Source organism: Hippopotamus amphibius, chromosome 1 (genome assembly GCF_030028045.1).
Source record: "Hippopotamus amphibius kiboko isolate mHipAmp2 chromosome 1, mHipAmp2.hap2, whole genome shotgun sequence".
Taxonomy (NCBI): Eukaryota; Metazoa; Chordata; class Mammalia; order Artiodactyla; family Hippopotamidae; genus Hippopotamus; species Hippopotamus amphibius.
The window spans coordinates 109,129,232-109,156,498 of NC_080186.1; the positions used below are offsets into that span (position 1 = coordinate 109,129,232).

Below are 27,267 nucleotides of genomic sequence, written 5' to 3' on the forward strand. Positions count from 1 at the left end.
TGACACAGCTTGGAGCTGCAGGAGGTTGCAAAGGAGGCAGTGCGTCAGGAATCCCAGGATGAGTGTGTTTTGACTCCTTCGCGTCTCCCAGGAAGTTCTGACTGCAGCCAGCCTTGCAGGGATGGCAAATTCGCATGTGATGCCTGGGAGGTGGGCCCTGCTCTGGACGGAGCCTGTGGTTGCTCCCATGCTGCAGAGGATGGAATGCCAACCGATCTGCCAGGTAGCCTCCATGTTCTTTGTTCCCCACAACCTGTGTAGACTGAGGAAGCTCGTCTCTGAAGACAGGCCCTATAGACACATCTTGATTTAAACCAGGGAAAAGGATCTATTAAGACACACAGACATCGGGTGGACCAGGGAGCCTTCACCCCTTTCTAGGCCCTGGTCATGCCTCTGTCACCCTGGCCCCAGTGTCAGGCATTTGGACCCAAATCAGTGTGACAACTCTCACCCACCTCGGGTGGACATCCACAGGAGGTGTCTGTCAGACTTGCTTTAGATCAGATATGCCTTGTCACCTGCAATGATCTAACTTTGTTTTTGTAAATGTCCCTGGCCTTTCTCTTCTGATCCAAACACAATGGCAGACCGGCTTATACCTTAGGAGAGGTGATTTCTCTTTTTGGTATCACTGCTCTCAGCCCCAGTCTCCATCTTCTCTATGTTGGCTTCTCTTAGCTAAGCAGTCATCTGAAAACCAGGACAGAAACAACTGTACCATTGTCTTGCCTGGATGTTTCCATGAAGCAAGGCTGGCCTCTGGCAGTCCCTCCAGCCTTGAATGGCCATGGTTTCTTTGTAGCACCAAAGATTCATTTTAGTTTGAGGGTTTATAAAATTCATCCATCACTCTAGTGTTAAGGATAAATTTCTCTAAAGTATCAACAGCAACAAAATCTGATGGGCCTAACCAATATTGTAGAAACAATTCTAGAAAATAATTCAGCTCACTTCCTAGGATCACCGGGGAAAATTAACTATTTCCACAGACTCAGAACAAAGGATATTGGGAGAGTGCTCCTGAGAACTTCCCTGATGGGTCTGGAAGTGGTCCCCCCTGATTCTAGGAGTTAAGTGTCCTGGAATATCGTATTATGTTCTTGCACTGAGAGTATGAATGTCCTTGTGGTAAATGTGTTCACTGAGTTGGTACGTGTGCGGTGTAATTTGTTTCTTGTGACCCACTGTGTCTGAATTTCTTACTAGACAATCAGCATGATCATGTGCAAGTGGATGGACAAGAGCCAGTGTCCCCCAGGTAATTCTGAAGATTTGTGGGCTGTGAATGTCAAGAGTGACATCAGGAGACCTCAGACCCAGGGGGGAGAAATTACTAAATATAACTCTTTCATCCACTCAGTCAACAGCGAAATATCCCTTTTAAGAATGTTGTCTATTTTCACTTCAGAAGTTGTGTGTGTTTCAATTTCTTAATCCTTCAGGTACAGTGAGTTGACCCAGGTGGAACAGGCAAACTTGGGAGCTCCTGTAATCAGGTGTTCTTCCCCGTGTGGTTAACAGTAGGGCGAGAGTCAGCTACTTTGTGCCTGTTTGGCGTCAGCATGTTGGTAAATACTTGACTGCAAGTGAAGAAGCTAGAAAAAATTCATGTTACAACCAAATATTGAGAAAATAGTTACTGAAGGGAGAATATCTAGAGTCTGTAATTCCTCAAAAGCTGTATCACTTTGACACTGCAAGTACAGATCAAAACAAAGCATGCAAAAGAGTTGGAACCACTGTCTGAGTTCTCCGTGTGTGCTGGGGGTCATGACTAGAGCGTGCAGGGAGCATTCATTCTCCTCCTTCAACAGCTGGTTGTGTGGCCAGTGCACTTAGCATCTGCTGGTCTCTCCCTCTCCCACCCCATGGAAGCCACACTCCACTGCACACACAGAAGGATAGTCATTTCCGTCTTTAAGACCACTTCGCCTTTGCTTTCTGTGACCACTCCCTTTGCCTCCTATCAAAACCAGCCAGGATGGCTTGGTGTCTGATCCTCTTCATTTAATCTTCTGTCACCCCTCTCCCACCTGACACAGAGTGGAGCTGCAGGAGGTTGAAAAGAAGGAAGTGCTCCAGGAATCCCAAGATGAATGTGTTTTGGCTCCTTCAAGTGTCCAGGAAGGTGCTAACTGCTACCAGCCTTACAGTGATGGAAAATGTGCATTTGATGAAGGGAAAGTGGGGTCTGCTCTGGAAGGAGCCTGTGGTTGCTCCCATGCTAAAGAGGATAAAATTCCAACTGGTCTTCCAGGTAATCTGCATCCTCTTTGTTAGTCTACTTGAGAGAATGAATCTCCTTAGATAGACAGTATACGAACATATTGAAGTTCAAACCAGGCACTACAATGGCATTTAAAACAAGACATTCCACAGGTCAGTGAAGTTTTCTCAGTTGCTAGTCATGTACGACCCTGTGGCAAATCACTGGACCCAAGGTGGTCCTGCCAGACTCACATGTACCACTACAATTGTGGCACAGGAAGTACCTTTCAGGCCTCCTAATTTTGAATGAATCTTTTATATCACATGAAATGCTCTAATCTTCATTCCTGAGCAATGTCCCTGAGTTCCCATACCTGTCCGAGTCTGTTGGCAGTCTTGTTTATACCTATGGAGTTGCCACTCCTTGGTTTCACTTCTGTCAACCCATATTCCAGCTCCTTTCATTTGTATTACCTTGTCCAGAGTTTTCTGAAACCAGAACGTAAGCCCCACTGTCATCTTTGGTATGTTTCTCTGAAGCAAGGCAGGGCCCTGGAACTTCCCAACCTGACAAATGGCCACTGTTTCTTTGCAGCTTTGAAGATTCTTTTGACTTGATGGTGTATGGATTCCACTCCCATCTAATCTCAAAGTATAATTCTTCTAACCCATTAACAAACAGCATTTCAGATAGAAAAAGCCTGAATGTTACAGCAGTGCTCTAGGTAGCTCGGTAGTTCCGCAGGATCTGTAGGGAAAGGATTTGTTTAGCTGTTTGCACAGACTCAGGACATAGGATACTGTGCTGATGACCTGTCATATCAAGCAGATTTGTCCAATGGCTCAAGAAGGAAACCCAGCGCCTTCTTATGAGGCTCTATCTGGGGTCTGTTAGGATATTTCCCTCAAAGCCTGTTAGGACAGTGTGAAGGTTGGCATCGAATTGGGCTTTTGTGAAAGGGTTTTGCCCCATGTAATTGTCCTGTTAATTTATTTGCAGAAAACCAAAGTGATCAGGATGACCTGGAAGGACCAGAGGCTATTGCCCCCAGGTAGTTATGAATATTTGTGGGCTGTTCATACAATGATGACATCTGCAGACCTCTGATCCAGGGGAAAGCAGAAAGTGCTGAATATTCTGTATCATCAATGTTGCCAACCATGAATTATCCTTTATCATAATGTCTTCTGCTTTCATTGTGGTACTTGCATTGTTTTCCATTTCTTTGTAACTTCTCAGGTTCATAACCCAAGTCAGTTTACCCAGGTGAACTAAATGAGAGTGATTTTCTTGCATAGACTTGTTATCTCCAGGATGGTTTAGAGAGTGAGTGCATAGCTCTTTTCTGCCTGTTTGGTATTAGCATGTTGACATGTATGTCACAGTAAGAAAAGTGAGTAGATAATAATATTATTATATAATGCTACAATATTTAGAGAGGCCTTGGTGGCATGAGATGTCTGGGATAGCAGAATGCCCCAAAAGCTGTATGCCCGTGGCCCCTCCATGTGACACTCAATGCAATGTAAACGAGAAGGTGAAAGGCACTGTTACATGACCCTATATGTTGTGAGTCATGGCTGTACCATCTGGAGATAATTCAGTCTCTTTCTTCACCAGCTTGTTATTTGGCCAGAGCACTGAGCACCTGCTGTCCTTTCTAGCTCCTGCCCCTGTAGAAACACACTCTGTCCCACACCCAAAAGGGAGTTGCTCCATCTTTAGTGGATCAGGTCCTTGGCTTGCTTCACCACTCCCGTAAACATGCCATCAGAACCAGATAGGACTCTAGGATAGCTGATCCCTCTTGGGTTAATCGTCAGTCCTCCCTCCCCCACCAGGCTCAGCGGGGAGCTGCCGCAGATGGGAGAGAATGGTGTCCCACGGGACTCACTGGATGAATACCACTTGACTTACTCAGTGCTTCCTGGTCGGTCAGACTCCTTCTGGCCTTATAGGAGCACCGCCATCTTCTCATGTGAGGAAGTGGATGTCCCCTATGCTCCAGATGTAAGCAGTGAGTATTCTCTTGCCGATGTGATAAAACTCCAACTGGACTCCCAGGTACACTCTGAATTCCTTGTACCCCACGCCTCAGGTGGTGCTGAGATTTTTCCCCACTGTGTACAAGCTCCGTAGACAGACTGATCTGAATCAGGCTTTATGATAGAGTTTTAAGCACAGACATCAGGTGGGTCAGGGAGCAGTGTCTCTTCTTCATCCTGGCGGAGCCTGTGGGTCAGGCCCTGAGTTAGATCACTGGACCCGAGGTAGGTGTGACAAACTCACTCAGTTGCAAATGTGCAAGTGCGCAGAGATGACTGTCTTCTTTCCTGATACCCATGAAATGTCTCTTCTTACCCCAAATGCTCCCATTTCCATACCCCCAAACATCCCTGGATGTCTGTGCCTTTCCAGCGATGTTGACAGCCTTAACTCCATCTTTGGATTTGTTGTTTCCCTGGTGTCACTGCTGTCATCCCCAGTGTCTGTCTCCTCTAAGTTGGTCCTCTTAGCAAAACCGTCATCTGGATATGAGGATACGAAGACCCCTACCCTCACCTTGCTTGTATGTTTCTGTGAACCAAGGCAGAGCCCTGGCATTCCCCCCACCCACCCACCCATGAATGGCCAAAGATTCAATGGAGCAACAAAGATTCATTTTCATGTGAGGTTTTGTAGATTCCAATCATCATTCAGCTAAACCAGCCAGCATATGATGAGAAAAGCCTGAATATGATTCTGTCAGAAGGCAGGTGGACTGTTCCCCAGCATCTGTCTAGTTTTTACTGAGACTTGGAAGGGGATGCTGTGGTGGGGATCTGCCAGGTCAGGGTCTGAGTTTCAATGAGGAGGATGAGTGATGCTCAGACACAGGTCTCACGAGTGAGATGTGTGTGATGTGTCCCAGCCCTGCCAGGCCCTCATTCAGAACGGCCCCGGAGAGGCCAGGTCACCCACACAGATGAGCTGAGAGGAATGAGTGGAACATCTAAATAATCCACGGATCCATCCTGTGTCTGGGTTCTGATGATAACCTGAGAACAGTGTGGATATAAGAGTGTGGACAGCTGTGATGCAGCGGTGTGGGCACAGGTGGTCGCGTCTGCCCCACCCTCTCTCTGTATAAGGAGAAACCCTGTGGAAACAGTGCAAACACTATATTTTTAAATTACAACATGAGCTTTTCTTAGGGCCTCTTCCCATCATGCCAAACTAATAATATGAGGCAATAGTGTCGATGTTTGATGAAATGTTTGTCTTTTTCCCATGCAAATGCAAAGAATATTCAAAGCATAAATTTAATAAAGCCCATTAGTCTGCAGAAGAGGGTAAGGAGTGATCACTGAAAACAATCCTAGGGACTTCCCAGGTGGCTCAGTGGTTAAGAATCTACCTGCCAATGCAGGGCACATGGGTCCAATCCCTGGTCCAGGAAGATCCCAATGCTGTGGAGCAACTAAGCCCGTGCACCACAACTACTGAGCCCATGCGCAGCAACTACTGAAGCCCTCACACCCAGAGCCTGTGCTTCGCAACAAGAGAAGCCACTGCAATGAGAAGCCTGCACACCACAAGGAAGAGTAGCCCCCACTCGCCACAACTAGAGAAAGCCTGTAGCACAGCAATGAAGACCCAACAAAGCCGAAAAAGAAAAAAAAAACAACCCACCAAAAAAACCCTTCAAAACTACAACTACAACAACAAACAATCCTAGACCTTGATTGAAAATCACATTGGAGAATGGGGATACCTGGTTTTGATACATCTTTCACCCACCTAATTTGTTAAATTAAAAGGTTTGACCCATATGAACTGTGAATTACCATATGATCTGATGAAGTGTCCTAACATTGATGATTAATGATTAAAATACTCTGCCTGGAGGAAATATGAAGGGCACACCAGGCTAAGAGAAGTGCTTGTGAAAAAAGCCCTGGAGGCTCAAAGAGGCTCCTGGTGCAGGGCTGGGGTCAGGGAGGGGCCCGCCTGAGTCTGGGAGGATTTGTAGAAGGGAGATGTGGGAAATGATTTTGCAGAAGAAAGAGGAGCCAGATGACAGGAGGACTACAAAGGCGTGAGGAGTGCAGAGCTCGTGTAGTAGAGAAGGGAGGATGAATTTCCATAAGCCAAGGAGTGTGCGATGAAACAGGATTTGGGGGTAATAAGACAGGTGACCTTTGACAGTGTGGAGAGGCCAGAATCAGAGAAAGCAAATAGAAGGAGATTGGATGAATCATTGTTGAGAGTCAGACATAGATGCTCTCTGGAAGACTCAGTGGTAACAGATACATGAGAGACACTTTAAAGAAACAGTTAAACAAACCTTGTTGAGGATGCGGATGTATAGGAGAGAGGCCAGACGGGAGCCTCACAGCAATGTGGAGCAGGTCCTGTGGGGCACAACCCCACCTGAGCCTGACCTGGACTGGATGAGGGTACTTGATATCTTTGCTTAGCCCACGTTCTGAGAATATGTATTCATTTCACAGGAGAAATAGCAACACATTTGCTTAGGGGCACTGCCCAGACCCCACTGGAGGGGAGTGTAATATAAGGATTGTGCATTGTGTTACATTCTCCCTAAAGAAGCAAACACTCTGATTCTGTAGCCCTTCTGCACCTAAGCTTCCAATAAGGGATTCGGGCCTCTGCTACAACTGCTTCTATCTGCTGATACCATCCATGCCCACTCTGCCCCATGTGGCAATAGAATATATATATGTATGGATGAGTGGAAAGGTAGACAAAAATCACAAGTAAGGAAGTTAAAAGGTTCCAGAACTGTGAAGCATTCTCTTAACTTGGTTCATATACTGTCGTTACCCAACTCACTTTTCTAGTGGTACCTGAAGCCTTTAGGCCATACTTCTTCCCCTGTTCTTTTATTCTTGTGGGTAGATATCAACAACTCTTTCTCCTCCATGCCTTGAGGCCTGCCTAGAGCTTTGTCTGTAAGCTACAGGATTAAGTTTAGTAATAATTTAGTAATAGATGGGACCACAACTGCCATCCAAAACCCTCTAGACTCAAGTGGGTAATTTTTCATTTCAAGGATACTGCAGCCTAGCAACTGCCATCCCAGCATCTGCCCAGCCAGAAACATGACCTCTCCTTCATGGACATGATTTCTGCCTTTATTGTTGGGTCACTGGATGGTCTCACTGATAGGAAGGCACATCCGTTCTGGGAGGGATTAGCAAAGGAAAACTTGGATTGGTCCTACTGCACACTCTTTCCCTTGCAGGTGTCACATGGGAGGACTGTCACCGAGGGCCTGTGAATTTCCAAGGGTCAGAGGTGCAAACTTCACAAGCACAGTTGCAGAAAAGCACCCAGGATACCAATTATCTGCAAGTACGGCTGGACCAGGATTTCGATTGTGGTGACAGCAAAGCCTCGCTCAGTCTTTCCTTCACCATCGGGGGCTTTAACACCGACACTGATTATGTAAACCAGGGACCACTCTTCCTAGGTAAGAAAAAAACAAGGATTAGAAGCTCTAGTCAGCAGAGGGTTGTGGGTGGAGGAGGCAATGGGGCCTCTTCCACACCTGCTGTAGGTCAAGTTGAAATCTGTGACGCTCTAACAGAGTGAGTGAGCAAGAACCTGGGATTTAGGACCAGCTCTGCCTCAGGTCCTGGGTTTGCAAATGCCTGGTGTTTAACTGGTGTCTCCATCTCACATCTCTCATCTGAACTCTTGAAGAATTCTATCTTCATTCCATGGTTGTTGAGAATATTAAGCAACGTAATGTCTAGAGTGCATGATTCAGTAAAAATGGCTTCAGAATTACTATGAATATATAATCCCTAACCATTAGGTCTTTCTGGTGCTTAACACTTAGTAAATGCTTGCACGTGCATTGTTTCTCCTGCGGTAGCATAGTTTTTATGATCTCCATTTTCTCTGGACCCCATCTACCTTTGCTTTTTCAGAAAGGCATGTTGGCCAATATTTTTCTCTCCCTTCAACATCTATGCTCAAGCCAAATTTTCCCTGTTAGATGCTCTCAGTAACAGTGTATTAGTAACATTCTGTAGCAATGTAAACAGGGCCCCACAACTCAGTCTCCTGTTTGCTTTTCATATCCAGGTTATTTTCCTCTTGTTTGCCTCTCCTTTTAAAATAAAGGGCCACCCTCATCCTTGAAGTGCACTGATCAGTCTCTTTGACGACACTCCCTGTGATTCACCCTCTTCACTCAGCTCCGTGGCCGTGTCCTCAGTTTTCTTCTCCCCAGGATCCACCACTGCTCAGATTGTCTTAAAAGAGCTTTGAAACCCTCACATCCATTTCACCTGGGACGAATGTATCCTTACCCTCCACCTCTCCCCACATCTGCACCGGAGCCTGGGGCTGCCTGGGGCTTATCCCTCAGGTGATGGCCTCATCTGAGAAATGAGCAGAGCCCCACATCCTCGGTGGGGGTGAGATAAAAAGGAGCGCCCCTGTGGCACCAGGGAGAGTCTCATAGAAGGTGCTCAGGGAGTGCAGGGATGCACAGCCCTGCCACATGCCAGTAGGTCTTGTGGTATTTAGTTGTCTCCTCTTCCCTCTAGTCTCTCCTTTTCTTGTCCTTGGCTTCCCACATTTCCAGCCAAGACCTAACCCCGCTGGCTCAGTCACTGTCTCCTACTCAATTTCCCCAGAGGACTCAGCATAAATCCAGGCTTTGCATCAGACTTTGCAGCAAAGGATAATCTTCGTGGACTTTATGTTCATCCTCCTCCACCCTGGGATCCCTGCCCCCGCATATATAACAGTTCATGTTTCCCACCAGAGCTTCATTTTTTCATTCTTCTTATTTTCCTCCTTGCTTTTTCAAACTCAGCTCATCAGGAGGCCGTTAGAATGATCCAGTCGATATCTCATCACCCTCATGCATTCGTTCCTTTATACACACACACTTGTGAGTGTTGTTGCATTGTGTCATATCTTCCATGCCTTATTTAGATTGACTATGTATAAATATTACACATAGTATGTGTGCATATATATGTGAAATATATATTGATGTATATTTTTAAATTTTCCAGTTTGAGACTTCCTGCATTCTCTTCTATCTCAAGGTTTTCCTTCAACTGTGACTTTGCCTGATCTCTACACTCTCTTTCCTCCAGAGAGTACAACCTGTATCTGGAATGATTTCCTTGCCTTTACCTTTTCTAGCTAGGAACTTTTTATCAATTCTATTTTTCTTGACATTTTTTTTATTTTTTGGGAGCATGTTTGCCTACTGGCAGTCTTACCATTTATGGGTAGTGTAAGGAATATCAAGAAAAAAGAAAATACTCGTGTCGCCATTGGCTTCACCTGACCATGGCCTTTCAGGTGGCCTTTCTTGTTCCTGGACACTTTCCTTACTTGCTGTCCCTCTTGGGTGGGGGAATAAGTCATAGGAAGGTCATGAGTAACAATGGATCCTGTTGTCTGTGGTTTTATGTCAGGGCTGGGTTTGGATGCCTCCATCGGAATGAAGACCCCTCCCAAGCTGGAGGGTGAGGGCTCAGCTGCCAGCAAGCATGAGTGTCTGGTCTGCAGCAAGATTCATGCCTTAAGTGTCCTGAAACAGAAGATTATCAGAAGAAAACTGCTGTTCAGCACCTGGAGACTAGCATGCAGATTCCCTGGCCTTCAAGCTTAGGGTACAGAGGTAAGCACACCTGAGGCTCTTCCATGCACTCCTGCCTTTTACTCTTCATCTAAGGTTACAGCTCAGTCTCATACCAATTTCCCTCTTCCTCCTTTGTTCCCTCAACAGCTGATGCTACCTCGTCTGGTCTTTGCTCTGTTTCCCATGGGGGCTGCCTCCCTGCCAGCCCTTCCATCTCCTTCTCCTGTTTGCACTCTGAACCCTGTTCAGTCTCTGTAACTGCTCTCCTGATATTCCCTCTGACCGTTCCTTTCAGCCATAGGGAGGCTCAGATCCATGGTCCTCCTCATCAGAAGAGCATCATTTAAGACACTGAAGACATGATGCTTCGCCTGATACCACATATTCTCCTGGTTTCTTCACCTTCCTTTCCTTGCCCATCCCCCCCAAATCCATTGCCTCTTCCTTCCAGGATCGCGACTGAATGAATTACTTGCATGTGGGTTGGGTTTTGGAGGACCCAACCTCGGACAGCCCTTAACCCTCAACTTCTCCACCTGAATATGAAATGCTGAAACTGAGGAAAAGAGCCCTGATTATAAAAACTAAATAAGAGCCTGGGTCATAGGTGGGAGTCCTGGGCTGGCCTGGAGTCAGGGCTCTCCTCGGCTCCAGGTGGGCAGTTCTGTGCTGATGTGCATGGGGCTTCCAGGGACTCACTGGAGCTGGCAGTAGTTGGAGGACAGTAGATGGAGGACAGTAGATGGCACACTAAAGGGACAGTGGCCAAAAGGAGATGCAGAGGCCAGGTTTTCAAAATGCATAGACGTGAGGTGCATAGGCATTCAGACCTCTCCCTTTTTGCAAATGACTGCTTCTACATGTTCAGTAAGAATCCAGAAAAATGAACTGAGTTGGAATCTGAGGCCAGGGAATGGAGGAGAGCATTGGAGTGAATTACCTTTGGGCCAGATGTATGAAGACCCAGTTAGATACACAAGAATATAAGATAATCATTGCTTCAGACAAATCTAATTGAGAAGGCAAGTTATTTATATGGGAGTGTCGGAGAAAGGCCAAAAAATCTTTAGGGCCAGTGGAAAAGGAGTCCATGGTGGACTAGATGGAGAGAAGAAAAAGAATGGTATGAAACAGTGTAGGTCTAGTGAGTAGTTCTCAATCACGCAATTAGAAAATGAAAACTGGATGAGTTTTGATCTAACTTGAATGCCTTAACCCAATCTCTTCAAATTCTGATTGTAAAGTTCTGTGGTGAGGTTTGGGTATCAGTATTTTTAAAAGCTCTGCTAATATGCGTCTAGGGATTAGAAGGACTATGGATCTGGTAAGACATCAGTAACCAGTATGGCAGTGTCCATCGTGTGGCTACTTCATAGAAAAGCTGAAGATCAGCCATTAAGGGAATTAGCATTCTTCTCTCAACAGAACTATTTGTATAGCTCAGAGCAAAGAGAAAAAAGATAGATACGTAGGTTCGATATATAATCTCTCTGTTTGGATCCAAAGTTTTTTACAATTTTTATAGTACAAGATACAATAAAAAATACACATTACATAGAAACCCACAGTATAAAATAGTACCTCCCCTTACCACAATAATGAACTGGAGTGTTTTCATTTCTACTGTTAAAATGCAACTTGCAGTTCACTAGTTACTAAATGGATTTCACAGCCTACTAATTGGCTCAGAACTGCAGATTCAACAAATGCATTTTTTAATTAAATTCTTTCTTTATGCAAAAGCCCCATAATGAATCTTAGGCCTCATTCTCCTATGTGTATCCTTTTTCATGCCCGTCTATACACTAGTGTAAAATGCTAGGAGAGACTCTTTCTTTGGGCAAAGTTAGAGAAAACAGCGATGAGAATCTAGTATAACTAAAACTAGTGCTTTTTCCCTTTCACTTCAGAGTTGTGTTTGTCTAGAGGTTGAGAACGTTTCTAGCAATGCTCTCGGGGGATCCAGCATGAAATCACCTTCATAGACTGTTGGTGTCCATGGGATGCAAAGGGGTTGGGCCGCCGTTACACTCCCTGCTCTCATTTTGCTAATTTCATTTTGAGTTCTCCCTGTTTCCATTGTTTCCTCAGCCCCTCTGGAGCAGGATTTCTCTGTAGAGCCTGATCCCTGTCCAGGAGGGTGACCAAACAGCCTCTATTAATTGCTGACACCTCCACATGGGAGCCTCTCCTCTCTGTTCCCCCAAGTGTATGGAAAGGGCCTGTGGCCTGGGTCCTAGACCAGGGTTGGCAACCACAGGCCACGTGGTTTTAGTTAGTCCTTAGTTCCTTGGCACCAGAGCTCCTCATCTGTAAAAGGTGGAACTGGACTTGGATACCTTCTGAGGTCCCTGTTGGCTCTCATATTGCAGGGCTCTCCCTGTAGCCGGTCCCTCCTCCTCAGAAGGCAGGGATGTAGAGGTAGAAGAGAGTGTATTTCTCCAGCAAGCATCTCTGCTCCCATAGCAGTCCGTTTCTGAATGTGTACGAGGGATGCTAAGTACATCCATCCCTGGTACATGTGAGAATGTCATCATTCGATTCAGATGAAGGGGTTCAAGAGTAAAGTGGCTGCTGCGGATTGGGTGGTAGGAAGCTGGCTAAGGCTCTGCAGCAGCTTGAGCTGCAATATGACCAAGCACTGGTGGGGTGAGGACAGGGGTCCCTAGATTCTGCTCCACAGGCTGGATGAAAATTTCAGGAGCTATTTCTGCTAACTTATGCATCTCACTTTCCCCTTCAGCCAGCCTGTGGCTCCCCCTTCAGCTCCTCCTGTCAACAGGAGCTCAGCCTACCCGGGCCTCTGTCATCATGTAGCCATCCCTCCAGGCTCAGGTATCAGCAGGACCTAGGAAAACTCCCGTGTCATCTCTCTCTCTCCCTCTGTCTTTTGCAGATACCAGTTTCCCTAGGAACTAAGAAAAGATATTGCTAGTTTGGATGAATCCATATTATAAAACGTACCTTTTCCATTTGATGAAAAAAATCTACAACAGCAAGTCAAGTTCAAGCCTCAACAGAATATTGGAGGGATCCTTTCCTGAGAATCGACATCCCAACCAACAACCACTTTCCACACTCCAAAAGACAGATTTGATGGAAGAAATCCCAGCCATCAGCCTCCAAGTGTGATCAGTCAATAAGGAGACCAATGCTTTGATGGACACACAGTTTGGAGAGACCTTAACTCTTGTTCCTCTCAATATGCCTCCTCCACACACCAGCATCAGGAGCAACTGGAAGAAGGCAACATGTCAACCTGGTCATTCTTTGCCACTAGATGGACTGGACCAGGAGTAGATGGCATTAACTATGCAGTGTTCTTGCTGAAAATGTTTAGCCTGAGTTTCATTACAAGGTAGTGATCAGAAAACTGCAGAATTTAGGACACTGAGCAAGACAGCTGGCCAGTCTTTCTTCAAACAGTCAATGTCTCCACAACTAAGACCACAAAAAGGAGAAGAGATGTTTTGGGTTCCAAAGGCCTAAAAAGATTGTGCTACTATATTTCTCTAGTCCTTGGGAACCTCAAGCCTCTCCTCACCTTTTGGTAGCTGTCTTCAGTGGTGGTGGCATTGACTTGTTTGCAGAGGACAGGTCAGTTGTCTGGCTCAAAGGCCTACAGTTTGCCATTGTCTGATCATTTCCTCATGATTAAATTCAGGGGAAACCTTTTTGCCTAGAACACCACCTAGTGCATGCTGTGTGCTTCCTAGCGCAGCCCCTTTGGAGGCTGAGAGTGTCCACTTTGCCTGTCACCACTATTGTCATTTTAGCATTGGACACTGTTGTGCAGGGCTTCATGAGATCCATTCATTGGAAAGACATGTTTGCTGTCTATAATCAGTAATTTGATTAGTGGTGCTTTGAGAATGTATGAATATCTTATTCTATGATGCTTTCTCGAAAATTTTACCAGCCCTTATCGATCCCTGATGTGTGTCAATTATCTTTGTGCTCCTCTATGTGCAGAGTCTTTGCCGGTTCCTCTACTTCTGTGTGGCTCCCACACCGGGCTAAATACAAACCAACTGGAGTCCACGGTGTCCTCTGGCCCTTGGTTGGGGCAGGGTTATGACTGGTGTCCTTGACACTCTCTGTTAGTCCCTAGCCCTCTGAAATGCATGTGGAGAGTTCCTGCTGCCATTATCCTAGGTGGACCTGTGCTCTCCTATCATTCTTTTTCAAATGCAGGTTTTCAATAGTACACAAAATAGAATTATATAAGAACATCCCGTCTTTGTTAGCCACGACCAACAAATATCAGCTTATGGCTGCCCTTGTTTTACTACAAGCCACCCACTTACCTTTCCCTATATTCTGTAAAGCAAATCTCAGATATCATATTTCGTCTGTCATTTTGCCAGTATGTTTCCGTAAATGAGGACTCTTTTTGAAAGTATTCTCATCATAGCATTATAATTGTTCATAAATTAATTCAGCATCTTTAATGTCATAAAAGAGTGCTCAAATTTCCCATTATTGTTTTTAAGTTATTCTTTCTTGGGACCCAAAGAAAATGCACAAACTGTAATTAGTAGGATATGTGTTGAAGTCTTTACACACATATTTACTCTGGGTTTCTTCCTCCCTCCCTCCCTTCCTTTCTTCCCCTGCCTCTTCCTTCCTCCCTCCCGTTGTCCCTCCCCCCCTTCTTTCCTTGCTTCCTTCCCTCTCACTCTTGCTCTAGCTCTCTTGGTCTCTTGCTGTCCTTTTCTTTTCCTTTTTTAAAGCATTCATTTGTTGAAGAAATGGAGTTGTTTGTTCTGTAGCATTCCCACAATGTAAATTGTATAACTGGGTGTTCTTTAATAAATTCTTCTGTCCTCCATACTTTCTTTTTGGTGGTAGAATCTAAAGCAGTGCTGGAATATAATGAAATTGCAAACCACATATGTAATTTCAATTTTCCGAGTAACCACATTGAAAACTGAAAAGTATAAGCACACAATAATACAAATATTATCTTCTACACAGCTAATTAATGCTGCACATTAAGGGAAACATAATTCCACCAAAGCTTTAAAGTTGTGTTTAATAGAAAAATGTTGTGCATATCTTCCGCTTTTAAGTTTACATTCACATGAATTATAAATTAAATATAATTAAAAGCCAGTTCCTTAGTCGTCCTAGCCACATTCTAGGTATTCAATAGCCATATGTGTCTAGTGGCCCCTATTTTGGACACAGTAGATACAGAGGCAGAGGAGATTGTGTTTGGTATCCTGGCAAGGGCACCTCAGAAGTGGTGTGTGCTCTCTGATCAGGAGGCACATCAACTCCTGTGTGTTTCCTCAAATAATGTTAGCAGCCCTTGGAGTTCAAGGCCTAGATCCATGAACTAGTTATGTGGAGCAAAATGGTGATATTCCATGGCCATGTGTTATTTAGCTGGTACACTTGCATAAAAAAAAAACTTCCCCTTAGTACTAAATACTGTTTAGTTACTTAGTGGTTCCCTCTGTAAAGAAAACTGCAGCTTAATGAGCAATTCCCCAAGCATCCTCCATGGTCACCAACTAGTTTCTTTTATTTCTTTTTTTTCCCCCGTGCTAATATGAAATCAAAGTTTCAAACACATTGAAGTATTTCAATTCATTGCAATAGAGTCCTTACTGATACTCCAATGATCCTCTCTTTCAGCAGTGAATGTGCCTTTAAGCTGGCTCCTTTCTCCTTTTCATAAGATTTTAATAGTCTTTGAGACCTTTGTAGATATCACTATGACAAGGTGCTTCTGTCTCATCTGCCCCTGACCGGGACTCAGTCATATCTCTCAAAATCTCTGATTCCTTTCTGTGAAAAACATTATTCCCAAATCAAATTGTGTAACCAAAAGACACTCAATGGAAGTGGTTGAATTCTAGACCTTTCCAGTGGACAGAGCTAGCAAATACATACTCATATTTGTATGTGTTCATGCATTCACATATATTCACACTCACAATTCAAACTCAGAACTACAGGCTTTGATTGAATGTCTGTCTTTCAACTGAGACTCTTTTCTCTAATACCACTAGTTTTGTTTTTAAGGGCACTGGGAGTAATAGAAATACAATATCTTATACTGCCTCCTTTGCTTTTCCCCACACTATATTGACAAAAGAATAAAGAAATACCCAACAATGCCAATCATAACACAATTGACGAAAGCAGGTTTTAAAATTTTGTCACTGTTCTGGGGTACACATAAATTATTATGTTTTATACTCTCTTCGGCTAGTTCTTATCCATGTGGCTGTTCCACAGAAGGCCTTGCACAAAAGGTTTATTTGTTACATTGTGTTTTCCATATCCAGAGGCAACATTTGAAAAAGGAATTTAAGTTTATAATGATAAAAAAATAAATCTGGTTTCCACCCAAATCTAACCAAACAAAGTATATTCGCTACAGGCTAGCCTTGATGAGAAGCTCTGCAAGTGTCTCAAAGGCCTGGGTGGAGAGGGGTCAGGGAGCCCTGGTCTCCCCAGACACTGGAATCCTTGGCCTTTCTCCTCTTTCTGGATGAGCTTGGGATGAAAGCACGGGACTTCCTGGGGTCAAGATTGAAATCTCAGCCTAACAGCGGCTTTTCGTGTCCAATGGAGACTTAGGAGCTAGAAATTCTGAATAAAATCGGAACACAGTGGAATAGGATCAATCAAACTTCAGAATAGAATAGGCACCTCAATACAGCACTACCCATTCGGGTCTGGAACCATAAGAGGCTGTCACCCTGTCTGACCAGCGACATCACAGCCCCCACAGCGACCCCTGACTCACAGGGACAAGCGCGCAGTTACGCCTGCGGTGTGACGCCCCCTCGCGGGGCAGGACTCAGGCGGCGCAGCCTCTGCCTTTTACCCCCGAGACCCAGGGGGCCCCGACGGCGGGGTGGCACTGGCTCGGTCGCTGCGCCGCTTGGCGGCGGGGCCGGGCCTCCGATGGCCAGAGACGGGCTGACCGCCCGGGGCCAGCGGGGACAGCCCGGGCTCGTCCCCCACCTGCGCGCCACCTGCCCATGTGGACCGCGCAGGTCGGAGAAGCCGGTTTTCTGGAGAAGGAGCCGGCAGAGGTCAGGGACGCGGCAGCGAGGTGCCTGCGGTGGCAGGAACAGGAGCCGGAGGAACGCGGGCTTCGGCAGGAGACTGAGTTCTGGCTGCGGGAGTAAAAGACGCCGGCGCGGCCTAAAGGGAAAGGTCCCACCGAGACTCGAACTCGGATCGCTGGATTCAGAGTCCGGAGTGCTCACCATTACACCATAGAACCGCCGCGGGCCCAACACCCGCCTCCCGCCGCGGAGCCAGGCCGCGCGCAGCCCCGCGGGCCAGGCACCCGCCTCCCGCCGGGCGCTCTCGTCCCCCCGCCCCGAGCCCGCTTCCTCCGCGACGCCAGGAGGCGCCTGACTCGCCTGCCCTCAGGTTTGTACGTCGTGGAAAGACACGAAGTCCATTCGGGAGGAGCGACAGGGAAGGGCTTGGCGGCCTCCCCCAAATGCGCCTGCTCTGCCGGCATTTCTAGAGTTTTCTGCCCTGAGGTAAAATTCCCGCCAGAAAAAAAAAAAAAAAAACCCAAACGCCAAAAACCCCCAAACTTCCTTTCCCCTTCTTTGCAGTTGTCCTCTTGACGCTGCCCTGGGAGCTCTGAACATCCTCAGGACAGGGCTAGGCACGCCGTGGGGTGTCCCCTCCCTGGGACCCAGGTGCAAGGGTAGACGCGCGGGGCGCTGCCGGCTTCGTCGGGGGACGGCGCGTCCTCTCTCTGTTGGGAACCGGATGGGAGCCGAAGCGGCCGCGGCCCCACCCGTGGCACCGCGAGCACCCAGGCCGCTGGCGCCCTGAGGGGTGAGGTCGGGTGTGAGCAGCTGACAGTGTTTCTTCTGGGCTCTTTCCTCCCTCCCCTTCGTGCTCCTCCCCTGGGCTTGAACCTGTGTCCAATGCATTGGCAGGTGGATTCTTAACCACTGTGCCACCTAGGAAGTCCCCTAAAGTCTTTATTTTAAAGTCTATTTTGTCTCATATGAGTATTACTACTCCAGCTTTCTTTTGATTTCCATTTGCATACAATACCTTTTTCCATCCAATCATTTTTGGTCTGTATGTTTCTCTAGATCTAAAGTGGGTCTCTTGTAGGCAGTGTATATATGGGTCTTTTTTTTTTTTTTTTTAATTCATTCAGCCAGTCTATGTCTTTTGGTTGGAGTATTTAACCTGTTTACATTTAAGGTAATTATCCATATGTATGTTCTTATTGCCATTTTATTAAATGTTTTGAATTTGTTTTTGTGTGTCTTTTTTCTTTTCCTCTTCTGTTCTCTTCTCTTATGATTTGAATACTATCTTTAGTGTTGTTTGGATTCCTTTTTCTTTTCTGTGTGCATATCTATTATAGATTTTGGGGTTTTGGTACCATGAGAGTTTGTTTATTTTGCCATACTATGCAGCTTGTGGGATCTGTTCCGTGACCAGGATTGATCCCCGGCCAAGGCAGTGAAAACCCAGAATCCTAACCACTAGGCCACCAGGGAACTCCTTACCATAAGGTTTTGATATAGCAATCTATATATATACAACATTGTTTTAAGTTGCTGATTTCTTACTTTCAAATGCATTTCAAATATCCAGCATTTGTACTCTCCTTCTTTGATGATTACTGGTTTTGATATATTTGTGTGTGAATGATTTCCTACCTTTATTGGTTGTTTGCATTTACCAGTGACTTTTCTTATTTTGTAATTTTCTTGTTTCTAGTTGTGGCCTTTTCTTTTCTACTTAGAAAAGCTCCTTTAGCATTTGTTGTAAAGCTGTGTTGTGGTCCTGAGTTCCCTTAGCTTTTGCTTTTCTGTAAAGCTTTTGATTTCTTCATCAGATGTGAATGAGAGCCTTGCTGGGTACAGTATTCTTAGTGTAGGTTTTTTCCATTTCATCACTTTAAATATATCATGCCACTCCCTTCTGGTTTGCAGAGTTTCTACTGAAAAATCAGCACTTAACCTTATAGGGATTCCCTGTAGATTATTTGTTGCTTTTTCCCTTGTTGCTTTTAATATTTTCTCATTATCTTTAATTTTTCAATTTGATTACTGTGTGTCTTATTGCATTCCTCCTTGGGTTAATCCTGGATGGGACTGTCTGCACTTCTTGGATTTAGATGACTGTTTCCTTTCTCACGTTAGGGAAGTTTTTGGCTATCACTTCTTCAAATATTTACTCAGGCTTTTTCTTTCTCTCTTCTCCTTCTGGGACCCCTATAATGTGAATGTTGGTGCATTTGATTTTGTCCCAGCAGTCTTTTAAACTGTCCTCATTTCATTTTAATCTTTTCTTTATTCTGTTCCATGGCAGTGGTTTCCACCATTCTGTCTTCCAGCTTACTTATTCGTTCTTCAGCCTCATATTCTGCTATTGACTTCTAGAGTATTTTTCATTTCAGTTACTGTATTCTTCAACTGTGTTTAGTTGTTTCTTTATGTTTTCTAACTCTTTGTTTAAAAAAAATCTTGTAACTTTTCACTCTGTAATCCATTCTTTTCCTGAGGTCTTGGATTATCTTTAAGATCATTACTCTAAACTCTTTCTTAGGTTGATTTTCTTATCTCCACTTCACTTTGTTGTTCTTCTGGGGTTTTATCTTGTTCCTTCGTCTGGAACATATTCCTCTGCCATCTCATTTTGTCTAAATTTCTATTTGTATTTTTATGTATATGGAAGGTTAGTTATATTTTCAGCTTTGGAGAAGTGGCCCTCTGTAGGGGATGTCCTATGTGTCCCAGAAGTACACTCCCCTCTTGTCACCCAAGGATCAGGGGCCAGCTGTTCCCAGGGTAAAGTCTGGACTGTGTTTGCAGACTCAGTTCTGCAGGCCTCAGGCTTGTAGTTTTCTTCTGGTGTTTTACCCTTGGTGGGTGAGGCTGGTCTAGAGGCTTGTGCAGGCTTCCTGATGGGAGAAGCTAGTGTCTGTCCACTGAAGGGTGGAGCTGGATCTTGGCCATCTGGTGGGCAGTGCTGTGTCAAGGGGTGTGTCTAGAGGTGGCTGCAGGCTCAGAAAGTCTTTGGCAGCCTGTCTGCTGATAGGTGTGGTGGTGTCTCCACCCTATTGGTTATCTGGCCTGAGGCATACCAGCACTGGAGCCTACAGGCTGATGGGTGGGACTAGGTCTTGGTGCCAAAATGTCAGCCTCCAGGAAGGCTCACAGCAATGCATACCATTCTAGTGCCTCCACCACCAGTGTCCTTGTCCCCAGAGTGAGCCATAGCCACCCTCTGACTCCTCAAGACACCCTCCAAGACAAGCAGGTAGATCTGGTCCAGGCTCCTATGAAGTCCCTGCCTTTGCCGTGGCTCATGGTGCACACAAGACCTTGTGTACACCCTCCAAGAGTGGAGTCTCTGTTTCTTCCAGTCCTGTGAACTTCCTGCAATCAAGCCCTGCTGGCCTTCAAAGCCACATGCTCTGGAGTCTCTTCCTCCAGACCCCACATCAGGCTCCCAGAATTCTCACTCCTGTGGGAGAACTTCATCCATATAAATGTTCTCCAGTTTGTGGGTCACCCACCCAGTGGGTACAGGATTTAATTATATTGCAAGTGCACCCCTCCTACCACCTTGTGGTTTCTTCTTTATGTCTTTGAAAATAGACTATCTTTTTTGGTAGGTTCCAGTCTTTTTAGTTGATGGTTGTTCAGTAGTTAGTTTTTTGGTGTGCTCATGAGAGGAGGTGAGCTCAAGGTCCTTCTACTCTGCTATCTTGTCCCGGAAGTCTTGAGTGAGATGTTTAATGATCCCTCCCGCTTTATTATTGTTTCCATTTGTATGAAATATCTTTTACCGTCCCCTCACTTTTAATCTATATGTATCTTTTGCCCTAAAGTCTGTCTCTTGTAGGCAGCATACTGTAGGTTCTTTTTTTTTTTTTTAATCCAATCTGCTACTCTGTGTCTTTTGATTGGAACATTTAGTTTTTTGATCTTTAAAGTAGTTATTGATACATTTGTATTTATTGCCACTTTAAACCTTGTTTTCCAGTTGGTTTTGTAGTTCTTCTTTGTTCTTTTCTTTTTTCTTTGTTTTTCCTCCTGTGGTTTGATGGTTTTCTTTTGCATTATGCTTTGGTTCCTTTCTTTTCATTTTTTGTAAATCTATTGTATATTTTTGATTTGTGGTTACTGTGTTTTTCAAGTATCTACTTGCCTTAGACTGATGGTCATATAAGTCCAAACATTTTCTAATGATTCTACATTTCCTTACTCCCCTTTCCCACATTTTGTGATTCTGAAGTTCTATTTTACATCTCACTTTCATCCTTTTGCTGTTCACTGTAGTTACAATTACATTCACAAATTTAAAAAAAAGTTTTTAAAATCTGTGTACTGGCTTACTTAAGCAATCTTCAGTCCTTTTATGTGTTTTCCTTTCCTATTATGTTTTCCACTTTCTATAGATTCTTGCTCCTTTATTTAGAGAAGACTTTTCAATACTTCTTTTAGGTTAGGTTTAGTATTGCTGTGTTCTTGTAGTTTTTGCTTGTCTAAGAAATTCTTAGTTTCTCCCTTGATTCTAAAGGATAATCTAAAGGATAACCTAGACTATTCTAGGTTGTAGGTTTTTCCCTTTCAGGACTTTGAATATATCATACCACTCCCCTCTGGCCTGCTATGTTTCTGTGGAGAAATCATATGATAGCCTTATGGGGGTAGCCTTGTAATTGACTCTGTTTTTCTCTTGCTACCCTTAGAATCCTCTTTTTATCTTTAACTTTTGCCATTTTAATTATGATATGTCTTGGTTAGGTCTGTTTCAGCTCACCTTGTGTCAGACTCTCTGTGCTTCCTGTATCTGAATATGTGTTTCCTTCTTTAGGTTTGGAAAGTTTTAAGCCACAATTTTTTCAAATACATTTTTAATACCCCTTTCTCTTCCTTCTCCTTCTGAAATCCCTATCACACATAGGTTGCCATACTTTACATTATCTCATAGGCCTTTTGTGTAGTTTTCTGGGTTTTTTTTTTTTTTTTGTCTTTTTAAATTGAAGTACAGTTGATTTACAGTGCTGTGTTCATTTCCAGTGTATAGCAAAGTGTGTTGTGTGTGTTTGTGTGTGTGTGTGTGTATGATATTATGGTCTATTACAGGATATTGAAAATAGTTCTATGTGTTATACAGTGGGACCTTGTTATTTCATTTGTCTTTCTGTCTGGTAATCTGCTTTGGTGATTTCTATTATTCTATCTTCCAGATCACTTATTTGTTCTTCTGCATTATTTAGTCTGCTCTTTATTGCCTTTAGTTCAATTTTTATCTCAGCAATTGAATTGTCTAATTTTGATTGATTCTTCTTCATAGCTTCTAGTTCCTTGTTACAGAGATCTGCATTTCTGTAGATAGTCTTTCTTAATTCAGTTAGATTTTTATTATCTCTTTTTTGAACTCAGGGTCTGGTAGACTGGAGATGTCTGTTTCATTGTTTTTTCTTTGGGGAATTTCTCTTGTTCTTTTAATTGGGAGTAGATCCTCTGCTTTTTCATTTTAGTTAAATGTTTGTGACTTTATGAATTTAGGAGAAACAGTTATCTACTGTGGTCCTGAAGGGCTGTTTTTATAGGGGAGTATTCCTGTGTAGACTGTGTGAGTCCAGTATTTTTGGTGCACAGGCTGTTTTTGGTATGGGTGGATGCCTATCATGTCTTTCCTCAGAGCTGCTGGCTGTTGTGCCCTGATAGGAGGTGTGTTTTGTGTTGTGGTGACCAGAGCCTGCACTGGATGTTGGGCAGGCCCCCTTTTTGCTCTGTGGCTGTCACAGCCCTGTTGGGGGTAGGGACTGCTCCCCAGTTGTTGGAATAGAAGCCCCCAGATCCAGTTCTCAGCTGTGGTATGAGGTAGGTGGGACTGGAGTGCTACTGATGGGAAAAGTTGCCATGTATTCCTTCCCAGGGGCTGTCTGCCAGGAAGTTGGACTCTGATGCTGCCTGCCAACCAAAGTGTGCACCCACAAAGTACGCTGCTGCTGGCGCTACCCCTAGACCCACCCCCATTGCAGGAACTCCAATAATCAGCTTAAATGTCAGGTCCATGTTTATGCTATCAAAGACCACCAGGGCTGGAGCTATGCCCCAACCTAGGGCACACTGACAGTGGAGCTTCTATGACAGATCTGTGCTCTGTCCTGTGTGCACACTTAATGGTGACCTGAACCACACTCCAGGCCCTTTGGGCTGTCTCCGTGAAGCCAAACAGTCCTTTCCCCAGGTCTGTCCGCTGAGGCTTGAGTTTCAGCACCTAGCCACTCCATGCACCAGCAGCATATGGCTTGGGCTGGGAAGTGTGGCAACATCACAGCCATCAGTGCCAGTCCCTCTCTACTCTGCCTGGCAGCAAGCCAGCACCCACACATTTCTCTTAAGCAAATTCCAGACCATTCCAGCTTCCTAAGAGTTGCAGTGGACCTTCCAACCAGTGAAGGAGGTTCCCAGGGTGAGGTGACCTTTCCTTTTTTACAGCTCCCTCTCAGGGGTGCAGGTGTCATCCTGATCCTTTTTTTTTTTCTTTTCCCCCCCTTTTTCCTACCTGGTTATGTGGGAATCCTTCTTGCAGCTTTGGTTGTGTGAAAGATCGTACAGCTTTCAGTTGATATTATGTGAGAATTGTTCCACAGGTATATGCGTTTTTGGTGTGTTTTGTGGGGGGGGGGGGGAAGGTGAGCTCAATGGTGTTCTACTCCACCATCTTGATCTCCTCCTCACCTGACCTCTTTAAACCATTATTTCATTTCAGCTCATCTGCATGGACTTGGAGAAAATTGGGTCACTGATAAGATGCCTAATGCAGCTCTTCTCCATCTCTCCCAATAGAAGAGGCAGTAACCCTTGTTTTCAAGAAAACATTCTTCCCCTGAATACTGACAACCTCCAGCACTAAGAGGAAAAGGGATAAGCTGAAGCTGGACTGAAAGAACTAAAGGCTCAGTTTGAAGAATCTACTCTGGACACTTGAGGTAGGTCCAGCTTCCCTGAAGGGGGGAATCTTCTTGTGAAATGCCATCAGGGACAAAGGACTACAACTGATGAGTCCTTCTGCCTTGTTTGGTGTCATGTATAGGTCTTTACTTTCAGATGACATTCACTACAAATGCACACATTTAAAATATACAGTTCACACAATGACTTTCATGGGCCCTAGCCACTTTTGACTTCATGGGCCCCTTCATTCATAAAATATTTTAAAAGTACATTTTTGCCACACTCAGAAAGAATGTATTAGTATTATGTTAAAACATTTTGTTGACCTAAAAGAAAATTAACTTCTTATCTTAAAATGAATTAAAACCTTTTCCTGTGCTTCCTGGCCCCCTATGTGCCATCATGAGATAGAGGAGAAAGGGAAGGTGGATGGAGATGCAAGACTTGGGAGGAGTACGGGGGGCAGAGGAGGAGGGAGAACTGAATACCAAGGTGGTTCTATTCCCTGGCCCCAGAATGGCAGCCCATCTCTGCAACTCCCCCGTACCTGATGCTGCACAAACACATCCTGCCCTGGTCCCTTATCCTCCAGCTGCCTTTCTTCCCATATAAACAGCCTCTCATTCCTCCTCCCATGCCCTGCTTCTGGGGATTCTTTTCTTTTCCACTAGGTCTCTCCAATCTCAGGCCCAAATTCCTCACCCATAACAGACTTGTCCCCACTAAACCCTCACCTGCACAGACGTTCATTGTGACCCTTGTCTTGTGGTTCTGGAGAGTCCAAAGCATAAATATCTCCCAAGAGAAAAGGAAGTAAAGCCAGGTCTCCTCATGGAGTCATAGGGTCTCCCTGCTGTATTGACACAAGCAGTCCCAGGACATTCAGGTGGATTTCTGAAGATGTCAAACTTTAGTGGAGTGGGAAGTATGTACACAGTAAAGACATTGACTAGAGCTTTAATATGTAACCTTGAATCTATATATCCAACATATCACATACATTCAGTTTTGTTTTTTGATGTTCATATGAATTATATAGCCTGCATACTTTGCTTCATAGGTTTTTTTAACCTCAGAAAGGCTTGGATAGGCATAACACAGGACCTCAAAATTCCACTCCATGTTCTGTAATCTGCTGTGTCCAGGACACTTGCACAAGTAGAGCCATATCTTTCTCTGTAAAAGAGCCCCAAGTTGGAAACAACTCAAATGTCTATCATTAATGGAATGGATAACTAAATAACTAAATTCTGGTATATTTAATTAGAAACAAAAAGGGAGGAATCACTGATGACTATTGAATCTATAATTTTTTAGTGAAAAAGCCAGGTGTAAGAGCGTATATACTGTGTGATTACAAGTTAATACACAGAGCTGGTTGAGGAGTGTATAGTAAAAAAATTATGATATAGAAAACAAACCAGGGGTTACCAGTGGAAAGAGGGGAGAGGAGAGGGACATAGGTGTAGGGGATTAAGAGATACAGACTACTAGGTACAAAATAAACTACAAGGACATATTGCACAGCACAGGGAATATAGCCAATATCTTATAATAACTGTAAATGGAGTATAACCTTTAAAAATTGTGAATCACTATGTTGTATACCAGAAACGTATATAACATTGTAAATCAACTATACCACAACTAAAAACAGAAGAAAAAAACCCACAAATTTGTTTTCTGTATCTGTGACTATATTTCCTTTTTGCTATATATTTTTTAGATTCCACACGTAAGTGATATCACACAGTATTTGTCTTTCTGTGTTTGACTTATTTCACTAAGCAAAATATTCTCTGGGTACATACACATTGCTGCAAATGGCAGAATTCCATCCTTTTCATGGCTGAGTAATATTCCATTGTGTATGTGTATATACCACATCTTTATTGCTTCATCTGTTGATGGACACTTGGGTTGCTTCCATTTTGGGCTATTATAAATGGTACTGATATGAGCATTGGGGTCCATGTATCTCTTTGGATTAGTGTTTTTGGTGATTTTTATATATGCACCCAAGAGTGAAAATGCTGGGTAATATGATAGTTGTGTTTTTAGGGTTTTTTTTTTTGGGGGGGGGGTGGGCTCCATATTGTTTTCTGTAACGACCACATGAATTTGCATTCTCACTGGCATTCTACAAAGGTTCCCTTTTCTCCATATCTTCACCAACATTTGTTGTTTGTAAACATTTTGATGATAACCATTCTGATAGGTGTGAGATGATGTCTTGTGGTTTTGATATGCATTTCTTAGAGATGTTATTGGTGATGTTGAACACCGTTTCATGTGCCTGCTGAAAATCTATATGTTGTCTTTGGAAAAATATCTATTCAGGTCTTCAGTCTATTTTTAGATCGGGTTCTTTGTTTCTTTTGATAGTGAGTTATATGAGCTGTTTTTATATTTTGGATATTAACACCTTGTCAGCCATATTTGCAAGTTTTTTCCCCATTCCATAGGTTGTGTTTTCATTTTGTAGATGGTTTCCTTTGCTGTGCAAAAATTTTAAGTTTAATTTATTTTTGCCTTTATTTCTTTTGCTTTAGGAGACAGATACAAAGAAATATTTCTATGATTTATGTCAAAGAGTATGTTGTCTTCTAAGAGTTTTATGGTTTCAGGTCTTACATTTAGGTGTTTAATCCATCTTGAGTTTATTTTGTATATGGTGTGAGGAAATGTTCTAATCTCACTTGTTTACATGTAGTTGTCCACTTTTCCCAGCACCCTTTATTAAAAACTGTGTTTCCTCCATTTTTGCCTCCTATGTTGTAGATTAATTGAACATTGGTGTGTGAATTTTTTTCTGGGCTCTCTATTCTGTGCCATTGATCTATGTGTCTGTTTTTATGCCAGTATCATGCTGTTGTGATTACTGTATAGTGCAATCTGGGAGTGTTATACCTTCAGCTTTATTCTTTTATTCTCAGGATTGCTTTGGCAATTTTGGTCTTTTGTGGTTCCATATCCATTTTAGGATTATTTGTGCTAGTTATGTGAAACATGTCCTGGGTATTTTGACAGGGATTCCCTTATATCTATAGATTGCTTTGGGTAGTATGGCCATTAATATTAATTTTCCAACCCAAGAGCATGGCATATCTTTCTATTTCTTTGTATCATCTTCAACTTCCTTCAACAATGTTTACAGTTTTCAGCATATAGACCTTTCACCTCCTTGGTTAAGTTTATTTCTAATTATTCTATTCTTTTTGATGTGATTTTAAATGGGATTGTTTTTAAATTTCTGATAGTTCATTATTGTATAGAAAAGCAACAAATTTCTATATATTAATCCTGTTTTCTTCAATTTTACTAATTTCATTTATTAGTTCTAAGTTTTTTGGTGGATATCTTAGGGTTTTCTTTTTTGTTTGTTTGTTTATTTATTTATTGACTGTGTTGGGTCTTCGTTGCCGCATTTCTCTAGTTGCGGCGCATGGGGACTACTCTTTGTTGTGGTGTGCAGGCTCCTCATTGCCATGGCTTGTGTTGTT

General features: G+C 43.8%; 1 non-coding gene across 1 annotated transcript; it reads right to left on the reverse strand.

Annotated features, from left to right (window-relative positions):
• Nucleotides 1-17,007: 17,007 nt before the first annotated feature.
• TRNAQ-CUG (transfer RNA glutamine (anticodon CUG)) lies at nucleotides 17,008-17,079 on the reverse strand. Its single transcript has one exon. It is a non-coding gene; the product is annotated as a tRNA-Gln (tRNA).
• Nucleotides 17,080-27,267: the final 10,188 nt, after the last annotated feature.